The 11,755-nt window shown below is 42.6% G+C and overlaps 1 non-coding gene across 1 annotated transcript; it reads right to left on the bottom strand.

Annotated features, from left to right (window-relative positions):
* Positions 1–2,960: 2,960 nt before the first annotated feature.
* LOC130497227 (small nucleolar RNA R71) lies at positions 2,961–3,067 on the bottom strand. Its single transcript, XR_008936237.1, has one exon. It is a non-coding gene; the product is annotated as a small nucleolar RNA R71 (small nucleolar RNA).
* Positions 3,068–11,755: the final 8,688 nt, after the last annotated feature.

Genomic DNA, 11,755 nt, shown 5'->3' on the forward strand with positions numbered 1-11,755 from the left:
TTTCTTCACCAACAGAACTGGGCTGGAGTAAGGACTTCGACTAGGACGTATGATCCCCGACTCCAACATTTGCTTAACCAATTGCTCCATCTCCTCTTTTTGTTTGTGCGGGTACCTATAAGGTCGAACACTGATCGGATTGGTTCCATGCTTCAGATTAATAGCATGTTCTTTATTCCTCACTGGTGGTAATTTTGTTGGTACTGCAAACACTCCCTCAAACTTCACCAACATCTTGCAATACCGCAGGAATTACTTCACCTTCTTTAGGTGGTACCTTAGGAAATAAGGACTTCTCAGGTTGTAAAGATTTGAAAGAGAACTTCCGGTCATGCAGAGTGGGATTACCATACAAAGTCTCCATCTTCCCTTTATACATGAATGATGGTTCATGCAATTCCCAATCCACTTGACATCGTCCTAATGTCCTCAGCCATTGAACTCCCAGTATCACGTCAACATTACCCAAATCCAGCTATGAAGTCTACGGTAAAAGCCAACTCTGCCACTCGAAACTCTACTTCCTTACAAACACCCAATCCATCAACTGATACTCCCATCCCCAATAACACTTCTAAGCCTTGTTGCTTTTGGATTTGCAACTTAGCTCGGCTCATAACATCAGGTTTCATGAAATTATGAGAAGCTCCGCTGTCCAACATTACAACCACATTTAACTTCCCAACTCTTCCTTTAATTTTTGTAGTTGTTGGTGTGTTATGCCCGCAAAGGAATTGAATGAGAGAGCCATACACTCCGTTGTTGGACCTTGTTCTTCTTCCACAGTATCAAAGAACTCATCTTCTACTAGTTCCACTTCACAACCATCAATCACAGTAAGTGCTTGTAATTGCTTATTAGCACAGATGTGACCATAAAAAATGTTTCTCATCGCATTTGAAACACTGACCCTCCCTCTTCTGTCGTGCATATTCAGCAGGAGATAGATGTAATCGACTGCACTCAGCTGGTTTCTTCGCCTGATTCTGTGTCTTGTTTGGTTGTTATCACCTTCAGGAGCGGCTTCAATCAACAGTGGTTTTGCTTTCCATGTCAGAGCTGTATTATTTTGAGACGAAGATGATATATGGTGTTTTATACATCATTGTATATATGTTTTCTAATTGGTTTTCAAGTCTTTATCGAGTCTTTCTAGTCCTTTTCGAGTCATTACAGGTCTGGAGTTGCACTGGATGGGAGATGGACCTGCTGGAACAAAAGAGGCAGAAAACAGTGCAGTTTGGTGATTTTCACGCAGAACAGTCTGATGATTGTTCATGATCGAGCGGAACAACCCGAGTGATTGTTCCAGCGGCAGAGATTTTTATGGAAACCACTATTATTTCGGGATTTGCCCTAATTATCCTATTTTTCTCTCCCAGCCGCCTGTGGCTTTGATATATCATATTTTCTGTTTTCTCATTATCATTCTACGCTTCTTTTCATAGAAGAAACCATTGGAGACTTGCTTTGTGATTTCATACCTTGTAAAGGGAGAAGGATCTCTCTCTCTCTCTCTCTCTCGTTTTAGAGAAGATCATCCTGAACCCTCTCTTTGTTTCTGTTATATTTATGCAGTATTATTCATTTATGAACTCTGTGTTTTCTCTGTTCATGGCTGAGTAGTCGGCTAGCTTGTCTAGGGTTCTAGGGTGTTGATTTCGTGAGCTAAACATAGATAAGTGAATCCATTGATTGTCTTCATTCATAACTGTTCTTATTGCTTGCATTAAACTGGCCGCTTAATGTTAGATCATAGGTTTAATCTGATCATCAAAACTGTTTAGGTTGCTAGATCTGTTTTGAATGAGCATTGCATTCCTAATCAGCGAAAGTATATATTAGGGTGTTCTGTGAACCTATCGGACTTGATCTCTATTGTTTGTTGTCGCTTCTCACCTCAACGACAGTTAGACGGTGAGATCGATCAGCATAGGGAGCAGTACCACGACAGTGGACTGTTCTACTTGAGTGATCCGAGTTCTAGACTGTTCTTATTAGCACTTGAATAATTGTTTAGCTCACAAGTTTTAGCACCCGATGAAGTAACCCTAGACTGGCTTCTCTTTAAATTAAATTTACTCTTTGCAATCATTTAATTTACTTGCACGTCACTACTTAAATCAAAACCCCATATTTGTCTTAGCTTGATTTCGATCCAATAGAAATAAAGTGTAAGAGTTGGTCTCTGTGGATTCGATCCTAAAGTGCTACATCGACATACCATTCGATTGTGGTAGTGTGCACATTAGGTTAATTGGTGTGCGTGAACACGAATATCAATTTGGCGCCGTTGTCGGGGACCATCTTTTTACCTTTATTTTTCGGTTATTTATTTAGTCTAAGACCTCTAACTTGCTCTTTTCTCTTTGTTGCAGGAGATCGCAAGGTTTAGAAAATCAGAATAGACAACAGCAAAGGCCTACTGACACCACCATGGGTGATCACGGTCATCAGGATGATCTCGCTGCAGCAATGCAACGATGCAACAGCAGATGCTTCAGATGCAGCAGACCATCCAAGCTCAGCAAGCAGCTGCAGAACAATCTGCTCAACAGGCTGCTCTCGCGCGGCAGGAACAAGCAGCGCAAACTGTTCCAATCGGAGAGAGAAACCTTCCGCGGAACATTCCTACTACGCGCTCTGCCATTGTTCCTCCACTCTGCACCAGGCAGGACTTCGAGATCAAGCCTGCTCTGATTGATCTGGTGCAGAGAAAAGTGTTCTCTGGTCTCTCTGCAGAAATGCCAATGGAGCATACTGAGAATTTCGAAAAAGTCTGCAGTTTTACTCGTGTAAATGGTGTGCCACCAGACTACATCAAGTGCATGCTATTCCCATTCTCTCTTAATGGAAAAGCTACACGGTGGTTGAACTCCCTCGCTACCGGCTCTGTCACTTCATGGGAACATGTCCGATCAGCGTTCCTCAACCATTTCTACTCTAAGGCGAGAACAGCTGCATTGAGGAACAAGATCACTTCATTCAGACAGCTCCATGATGAGCCTTTTTGTGACGCATGGGAGCGCTTCAATGACAACCAGAGAGAATGCCCTCACCATGGATTTGATGATGATTACCTCCTGGGCATTTTCTATGATGGGGTGGACTGGAAATACCAAGGTGCTCTATACTCTTCGAGCAATGGAGACTTCATGACTCAGACCACTGATGGAGCGCTCAAGCTGATTGAGAATATGGCAGCTAGCTCAACCAATGAGAACAAGGAGAGCGATCGCTCTAAGGAATTCAACAGTGTACACACCCAGAAAATTGATGAGCTGACAGCTAAGGTCGATCAGCTACTGCAGAACTACCAGGCACAAAGATCTGGGTATCAGAACACCACCCCGCAGAGAAATCAGCAAGCTGTTCCAACCGCGAGTGCTCCAACTGCAGGGAACAGTCCGCCAGATGATCTGAAAAATCTGAACATTATGATGCAGCAGAAGCTCCAGAGCCAGCAGCTTCAGGTCAAGGCACTGAATCAGGTTACCGCAGACATCAATACCAGGATGGACAGCATGTTCACTGAGCTGAATTCAAAATGTGATACTGTGAGCAACCACATAAAGAGGATTGATGTTCAGCTTGCTCAAACTGCTGAAACTGTTAAAAGGCAGCAATAGACCATTCGTGGAAAGAGTGTGATGAATCCTAGGGCTGAGCACTGTAATGCAACCGAGCATAGCCGTGAGAAATCTGAGAAAAAACAAGCGGAACAACTGTTCGCTGAGACTGTTCTGGGCGCAGAACAGAGAATAGAGCAGTCTGCTAGCTCTAGAGTGACTGCTCCCGCGACTGCTCCCTCTCCCGACGGATCTACTGATATTCCACCAGTGCGAGTCTATATTCCTAAGGTTCCCTATCCGATTCCACCTAGACACCTGAAGGTGTTGCCTAAGGTTGATGACCCTGGAAAATTTGCTTTTCCATGTTCTATTGCTGGAGTAGAATTTGAGGAAGCTCTTTGTGACTCTGGATCTTGTGTGAATCTTGTCTCAAAGGCGATTGTAGACAAGTTAGACATTGCTGATGTTGAGCCTTCTAAGGTGACTCTGACTTTTGCAAACTCTTCCAGAGCAGTTCCTTATGGCACTATTCGCAACCTTCCTGTCCAAGTTGGGGACTGTGTTCTCCATACTGAATTTCAGGTTGTTGAGATGAACAAGGATCATGAGATGCCTTTGATCTTAGGAAGGACATTTATGGCTACAGTGGGAGCAATCGTTGATATGCCTAATAAGAGAGTCTCTTTCTCCCACATCAACAAGAATGTCTTCTATCAGGCTGTTCCCACCAGATTTCAGAAACTACACGCCTCTTGCATCTCAGTGTTCAGTGGAGAAAAGCTGAAGGTTGTTCCAAGGAAGGAGCTTGGTAAAAACAGTGAGTTCAAGGAAGTCTTGAATGGAGATCCTCACACTGATACCAAGAAACTCAGTGGGAATGCAAGGGTGAAAGAGAAAGTCCAGAAGAAAAGGGTCAAAGGAGATCCTACTATGACTTTGACACCTCACTGGTGTGATGAGAAATCCATTTGAGTATGAGGTAAAGTGCAAGGGTACCTCTAAACCTTTCTCTAAAATCAGAGTTATTCTCACTGATGAGCTGAAAGAGAAAGGAGAAGCTGCTGTGAAAGGGTTGTTGAGCAGAGTTTTGAAGCTGAACATGTCTGATTGTGGAGCTTGTTTTGGAACAAGCCCTCAAGCTCAAACCGACTGATCCCTGTCACCAAGTCAAGCTAGTGACTTTAACCAAGCGCTTGGTGGGAGGCAACCCACTGGTAAGTGTAAATATAACTTGGTTTTGTTTTTGTTTGCTTATTTTCGTTTTAGTTTATTGAGTTTCAGGTTAAAAAGCAGAAAAATTCGAGATACTTCGAAAAATTCTGGGTTGCAGAAACGGAGCTCCCTGTTCTGCAGGAGCCAAGAACAACCGCCCAGGTGAAAATCTGGCGACAGAACACCCATAATTTTTCGGAGCACCCGCTCCAGGTAAGTATCTCGACCAAAAAAATTGTAAATTCTTGTTTTCACCTTCTCTCTGATTTATTTTCACACCGAGACGTTGTGAAGTAAGTCTGGGGGAGGGTCTTCGTCGTTTACTAACTCGTTTCTTTCTTTTGTTTTTCTCTTGAGTTAGTTTGAGTCAATTTTTAGGATCGAGTCAGTCAAAGTTTTGTGGGAATTAGGACCTTATTCTGTGTTGATCACTAACCACCTCGTGCTTTAGTTGTCTTATTCAGTGACCTTAGCAGTGGCGAAAGACACACATGTGGACCCGGAACACCCTTACATATCTCACTTGATTCTCCAGAAGTTCTCAGCCGATCAGGTTACACTGGGTAGACTTAACTCCAAATAACTTGAACCTAATCTTGACTGAAATTCTTCTTGTTATGGGCACTAGATCAGGGAAACGAGAACTACACTCAGGACTTCTTATTCTTTCTATCCATCTTGTTGTTCCTGAGTGGCTAGCTCATCTTTAGCTAGTTCCCACCCTGAACCTTAGCCTTTATTCCACCTTCATGCATTTGTTTTTCAGTGTTATATGTGCAAATATGTGCAAAAAGGTCGGAGAGGAAAGGATCGACGCAGCCTCTTACTCGTTACTGCTGCGCAGATTCAGCCAGAAGGAGAACAAGCAGATTAAGGGAGCAACCACTCCATAACCAATGAGCTGTTCAAGAACATGGGTGGAGAACCAGAATGATTTGAATCAAAACCACCAGTGGCATCCTTGACATCACATGTTACCTCCTTCTTCGTCACCTCACCATCTCTTTTTGTACTTGTAAAAAAAAAAAAAATATATATATATATATTTATATATCTTTCATTTTGTTTAGCATATGGTGATGGAGAAGGAGAAGAATTCAGGATACATGAGCCACTGGAAAGGTCGAGCAGAAGAGTGGGTATCAATATGAAGGGATGAAGAGCAGACAGATGAGCGGAGCAGTCTGATGATTGTTCTCGAACGAAAAGAACAGTCGCTTCCGAGATAGCAAAACGAGTAAGGGGCTGTGGACATCAATGGAGCCGTCCTCTCACGACTATTTTGCGCGATATCCTGCATCCACTACGAAAAGTTGGTAGCCCCTAAACACTCTTTAACTCCACCATAAAATTAGCCTGTTCCACACCTAGCACGTTTACCCTGAATAGTGCCTGTGATGAGAAGCTCACGCTGCTCTTAAATGAATGTAGGGAGTTCTAACTCGATAGTGTTGCTTGTTCAGGTTTGAGATGTAGAGTATGGAGCCGATTTTTGAACAGCAGTCAGTGGGGTTCTGGTAAAGGTGTGTTGTCCTAGTTTACTGCTTGTATGGTTCAAAGATTCGTGGTTAAGGTATGGTGGCTGAGAATAGGAGAGTTCCCACACTTTCAAACCTTTCTCCCTGTTCTTGATACTTGGTCTTGTTCGAGGACAAACAAGGATCTAAGTCTGGGGGAATTGATATATGGTGTTTTATACATCATTGTATATATGTTTTCTAATTGGTTTTCAAGTCTTTATCGAGTCTTTCTAGTCCTTTTCGAGTCATTACAGGTCTGGAGTTGCACTGGATGGGAGATGGACCTGCTGGAACAAAAGAGGCAGAAAACAATGCAGTTTGGTGATTTTCACGCAGAACAGTCTGATGATTGTTCCTGATCGAGCGGAACAACCCGAGTGATTGTTCCAGCGGCAGAGATTTTTATGGAAACCAATATTATTTCGAGATTTGCCCTAATTATCCTATTTTTCTCTCCCAGCCGCCTGTGGCTTTGATATATCATATTTTATGTTTTCTCATTATCATTCTACGCTTCTTTTCATAGAAGAAACCATTGGAGACTTGCTTTGTGATTTTATACCTTGTAAAGGGAGAAGGATCTCTCTCTCTCTCTCTCGTTTTAGAGAAGATCATCCTGAACCCTCTCTTTGTTTCTGTTATATTTATGCAGTATTATTCATTTATGAACTCTGTGTTTTCTCTGTTCATGGCTGAGTAGTCGGCTAGCTTGTCTAGGGTTTTAGGGTGTTGATTTCGTGAGCTAAACATAGATAAGTGAATCCATTGATTGTCTTCATTCATAACTGTTCTTATTGCTTGCATTAAACTGGCCGCTTAATGTTAGATCATAGGTTTAATCTGATCATCAAAAGTGTTTAGGTTGCTAGATCTGTTTTGAATGAGCATTGCATCCCTAATCAGCGAAAGTAGATATTAGGGTGTTCTGTGAACCTATCAGACTTGATCTCTATTGCTTGTTGTCGCTTCTCACCTCAACGACAGTTAGACGGTGAGATCGATCAGCATAGGGAGCAGTACCACGACAGTGGACTGTTCTACTTGAGTGATCCGAGTTCTAGACTGTTCTTATTAGCACTTGAATAATTGTTTAGCTCACAAGTTTTAGCACCCGATGAAGTAACCCTAGACTGGCTTCTCTTTAAATTAAATTTACTCTTTGCAATCATTTACTTTACTTGCACGTCACTACTTAAATCAAAACCCCATATTTGTCTTAGCTTGATTTTGATCCAACAGAAATAAAGTGTAAGAGTTGGTCTCTGTGGATTCGATCCTAAAGTGCTACATCGACATACCATTCGATTGTGGTAGTGTGCACATTAGGTTAATTGGTGTGCGTGAACACGAATATCAGAAGACTTCTGAGAAAAGTTTTGATACTGGCTACCACGAGTTGATGTGTGCCTCACATTCATCATTGTTCTACACAACAATCCATCCTCCATTTGCAACATTGTCGCAATCATATGTGGTAAGTCTCTTGGTTCTTTCAGTCGTACAATCTCCTTCATCTCTTGCTTCAAACCTCTAAAAATACAGCTTCCAACATTTCATCATCCACTCCCACGACTAATGATGATACTTCTTCAAAACGTCTCACATAATCAGCCACCGTTCCCGTCTGAGTGATCACAGCCAAACACTGCTTCGGCGTGCTCATCTGATGATTACCAAATCTGGAAACAATACGTTTCTTAAGCTCCGTCCAATTCTTGAATGGTAATCTTTTATCTTCTCCATTGTACCAGCTCAAAACATCCCCCTCCAGACTCAAGGCGATCAATTCCAACTTCTGATGTTCTGAATATTGACCAACCCTGAAAAAATTCTCCATTCTCGCAATCCAACCATAAGGATGTTTACCATCAAACATCGGCATATCAACCTTCCGTATCAAACTATCACGATCAGGCATAATATCAGTGATTCTCCGATAACCTAACAACGTATCGCTACCTCCAGGTTCCGAGTTCCCTCCGTTTACCTGAATCAGTTGTTTAGATGGATTTAAATATGGAGTGTGGATATCGTCATCGGAAGGAAAACGTTTGTTCATCATCTCAACCAAAGACGCGATCATCGTGTTCATGGTCGACATCGTCTTCGTCGTTTCCTTCGCATGCTTCTCCGCCTCCGATCTCCATTTCGCCATCGCATCCATCGAATCCGTTAACGAGTTCAATCGATTCACCGTCTCAGCTACAGCTGCGCTTAGTTCCCCGATTGATTGCTCCGCCGCACCACTTCCCATCACCATCGCGTCGATCCGATCGTACTCACCGCACCAATTTGTTATGAACTAACGTATTATTAGCTCACAACACACACATAAAGTCGCCTAAGGATCGAATGTGATATGCAAAGCTTGTTAATAAAACAGTTTCTTCGTTTTATTAAACTCTTAACTTCTTGAGATCATCTTACATTATAGATCTCTATATATAGGGTCTTAGCTTAACCTATTACAATGTGATCTAGAAACTTAACATAAATCTAAATCAAGTTTTTCCTTTTTAGTTATTCAAACTTCCTTTTATGAATAACTTGTCTCCTAAGCTATCTTTGAAGCTTATCCAACATTCTCCCTTCTAAGCTTCAAGCCATCTTTGCTTAAGTCTTGAACTTGAATCAGCTCCCTCATCTCTTTGAACTTGATTCTTGCTAAAGCTTTAGTTAGGATGTCCGCTTTCTGCTTTTCTCCAAGGACATGTTCCACATCAATCTCGTCTTGCTCCACTCGTTCGCGAATGAAATGGAACCTCTTGTGAATGTGCTTGCTTCTTCGGTGAAACACGGGATTCTTGGCTAATGAGATAACTGACTTGTTGTCCACTCGTATCATCGTCTTCTTCATCTCTTTTCCTGTAATCTCACTTATCAAATCTTGTATCCAGACCGCTTGCTTTGCTGCTTCCGTTGCCGCCATATACTCTGCTTCACACGAGCTTAAAGACACTGTGTCTTGCTTCTGCGAGCACCAAGTGATTGGCGTTTCTCCTAGACAAAACAAGTGACCTGTCGTACTTCTTCCATCGTCCGGATCCGTGTTGTGACTACTGTCACTATATCCCACGAGATTCATTGATCCACCTTGCTCGTAAGATAATCCGTACCCGACTGTTCCCTTTAAGTACCTTAGCACTTGCTTCAGTGCGTTGCCGTGAGACGTTCTTGGTGAGTGCATATATCTACTCAAGATGCCCACTGCGTAACACATATCTGGTCTTGAGTGCATAAGATATCTGAGGCAGCCAATTCTCCTTCGATAAAGTGTAGCATCTATCTCAGGTTCGTCGAGGCCTTTTGAGAGTTGCAGACCGAACTCCATGGGTATACATGTTGAGTTGCAGTCGTCCATTGCAGCTTCCTCCAATACTCTCCTCGCATACGCTTCTTGATTGATCATGATGTACTTTGAGCTTTGTTTTACTTCCAATCCGAGGTAGTATGTTAGAAAACCAAAATCAGACATCTCAAAGTTCTTTGACATGTTCTTCTTAAACTCTGAGATTTCTTTTGCAGAGTCTCCGGTAATGAACAAGTCGTCAACGTAGATAGCCACGATAAGAAGCTTTCCTTTATCATCCTTTCGATAGACCGAATTTTCTTTAGAACACCTCTTGAAGCCGAGTTGCTTCAAAGTTCGATCAAGCTTTATGTTCCAAGCTCGTGGAGCTTGTTTCAATCCATACAAGGCCTTGGAGAGTTTGAAAACCTTATGCTCTTCTCCCTTCTTTTCAAACCCTTCAGGCTGTGACACATAAACTTCTTCGTGTAACTCACCATGTAAGAATGCTGTCTTGACGTCTAGATGGTGAATCTCCCACTTATTCGCAGCAGCTAACCCAATCAGGAGTCCTATGGTCTCTAATCGAGCCACTGGTGCAAACACTTCATCAAAGTCGATACCATGTTCTTGTACGTAACCTTTAGCTACGAGTCTCGCTTTGAACTTGTTGATAGATCCATCAGCGTTTCTTTTGATCTTGAAGATCCACTTGAGACCGATGATCTTTGCTCCAGCTGGCTTGTCTGTTAGCGTCCATGTCTTGTTTATGTTGATCGAATGGATCTCGTCTTCACATGCCTTCGTCCATCTTTTATCTCCCTTTGCTTCTTGGAAATTCTTTGGCTCATCATTGATATCATGAAGCAGCAGCTCACATTCTATCTCAGCAAGTAAAATGTAGTCATCTAGGTAACTAGGTTTACTTGTTTGACGAGTTGAGCGTCTTACTTCCTGTGTCGAGCTTTGGTCAACTTCTTCTTCTTCGTTGTGTGTTACATCTGATTCTGCGTGTGTAACACCTGTTTCGTCTTCTTGCTGCTCTGTTTCTGCATTTGCGGTTTCTTCTTGTTGTGTGCTGGCTATAAACGGACCATTCCCTTCGTTTACAGTCAATCCCCACGTCATCCGGAACATACCAGAGTCGTCTTGTCCTTCCCTAGTAGCTCCCTTCCAATTCCAACATGTCTTCTCGTCGAAAATTACGTCCCGACTTACGACTATCCTTCTGAAAGTAGGATTATAAAGTCGATAAGCTTTCGTGCCGGGTTCGATTCCGATATGAACAAGAGCTTGAGAACGATCATCAAGTTTCCTTAGATGAACTGAATCTACTTTCGCGTGAGCAACACATCCAAAAACTCTTATGTGACCTACGTTAGGGTTTCCTCCCTTCAAGCTTTCGTATGGAGTTTTATTCTTCAATGCTCTAGTAGGAACCCGATTGATCACATATGTTGCGTGTCGCACGGCTTCTCCCCACATGTATTTCGGTACCTTCATAGCTTTCATCATGCTTCGAGTCATCTCCATTAAAGTACGATTCCTTCTCTCCACAACTCCATTCTGTTGTGGAGTATATGGTGCTGTTAAATGGCGTTTGATGCCATGTTTGTTGCAGAAGTCTTGGAAGTCCTTTGACGTGAACTCTCCTCCTCTGTCCGTACGGAGTGTTCCGATTGTCTTGTTTGCTTCCCTCTCAACAAGGGCTTTAAAACTCTTGAATCTATCAAAGGCTTCACTCTTTTCTCTCAACAAAATAGACCACATATATCTCGTACAATCATCAACTATGACGAAGATATAGTTGTTGTGACCTTGTGTTGCCGGCGATATGGGACCGCACAGATCTGCGTGTAACAGCTCGAGAGCAACCGAAGATCTGTATACAGTTGCTGCAGGAAAGCTGTGACGCGTCTGCTTCCCGAACAAACACGAGTCACACAGCTGCTTCTCTTCATGTATTTCAGGTAAGCCACAAACCATATCATGTGTTGCCATGGCCCTTATTGTCTTGAGGCTTATATGACCAAGGCGTGCGTGCCATCTCCATGGTTCCTCCTTGATCTTTGCGAGTAGACAAGTAGGTTTACCAACTTTGAGTGATATCTTATATAGACGATTAGAAGCTCTCTGAACTTTCACCAAAAGTCTACCGCTTG

Source organism: Raphanus sativus, chromosome 6 (genome assembly GCF_000801105.2).
Source record: "Raphanus sativus cultivar WK10039 chromosome 6, ASM80110v3, whole genome shotgun sequence".
Classification (NCBI taxonomy): Eukaryota; Viridiplantae; Streptophyta; class Magnoliopsida; order Brassicales; family Brassicaceae; genus Raphanus; species Raphanus sativus.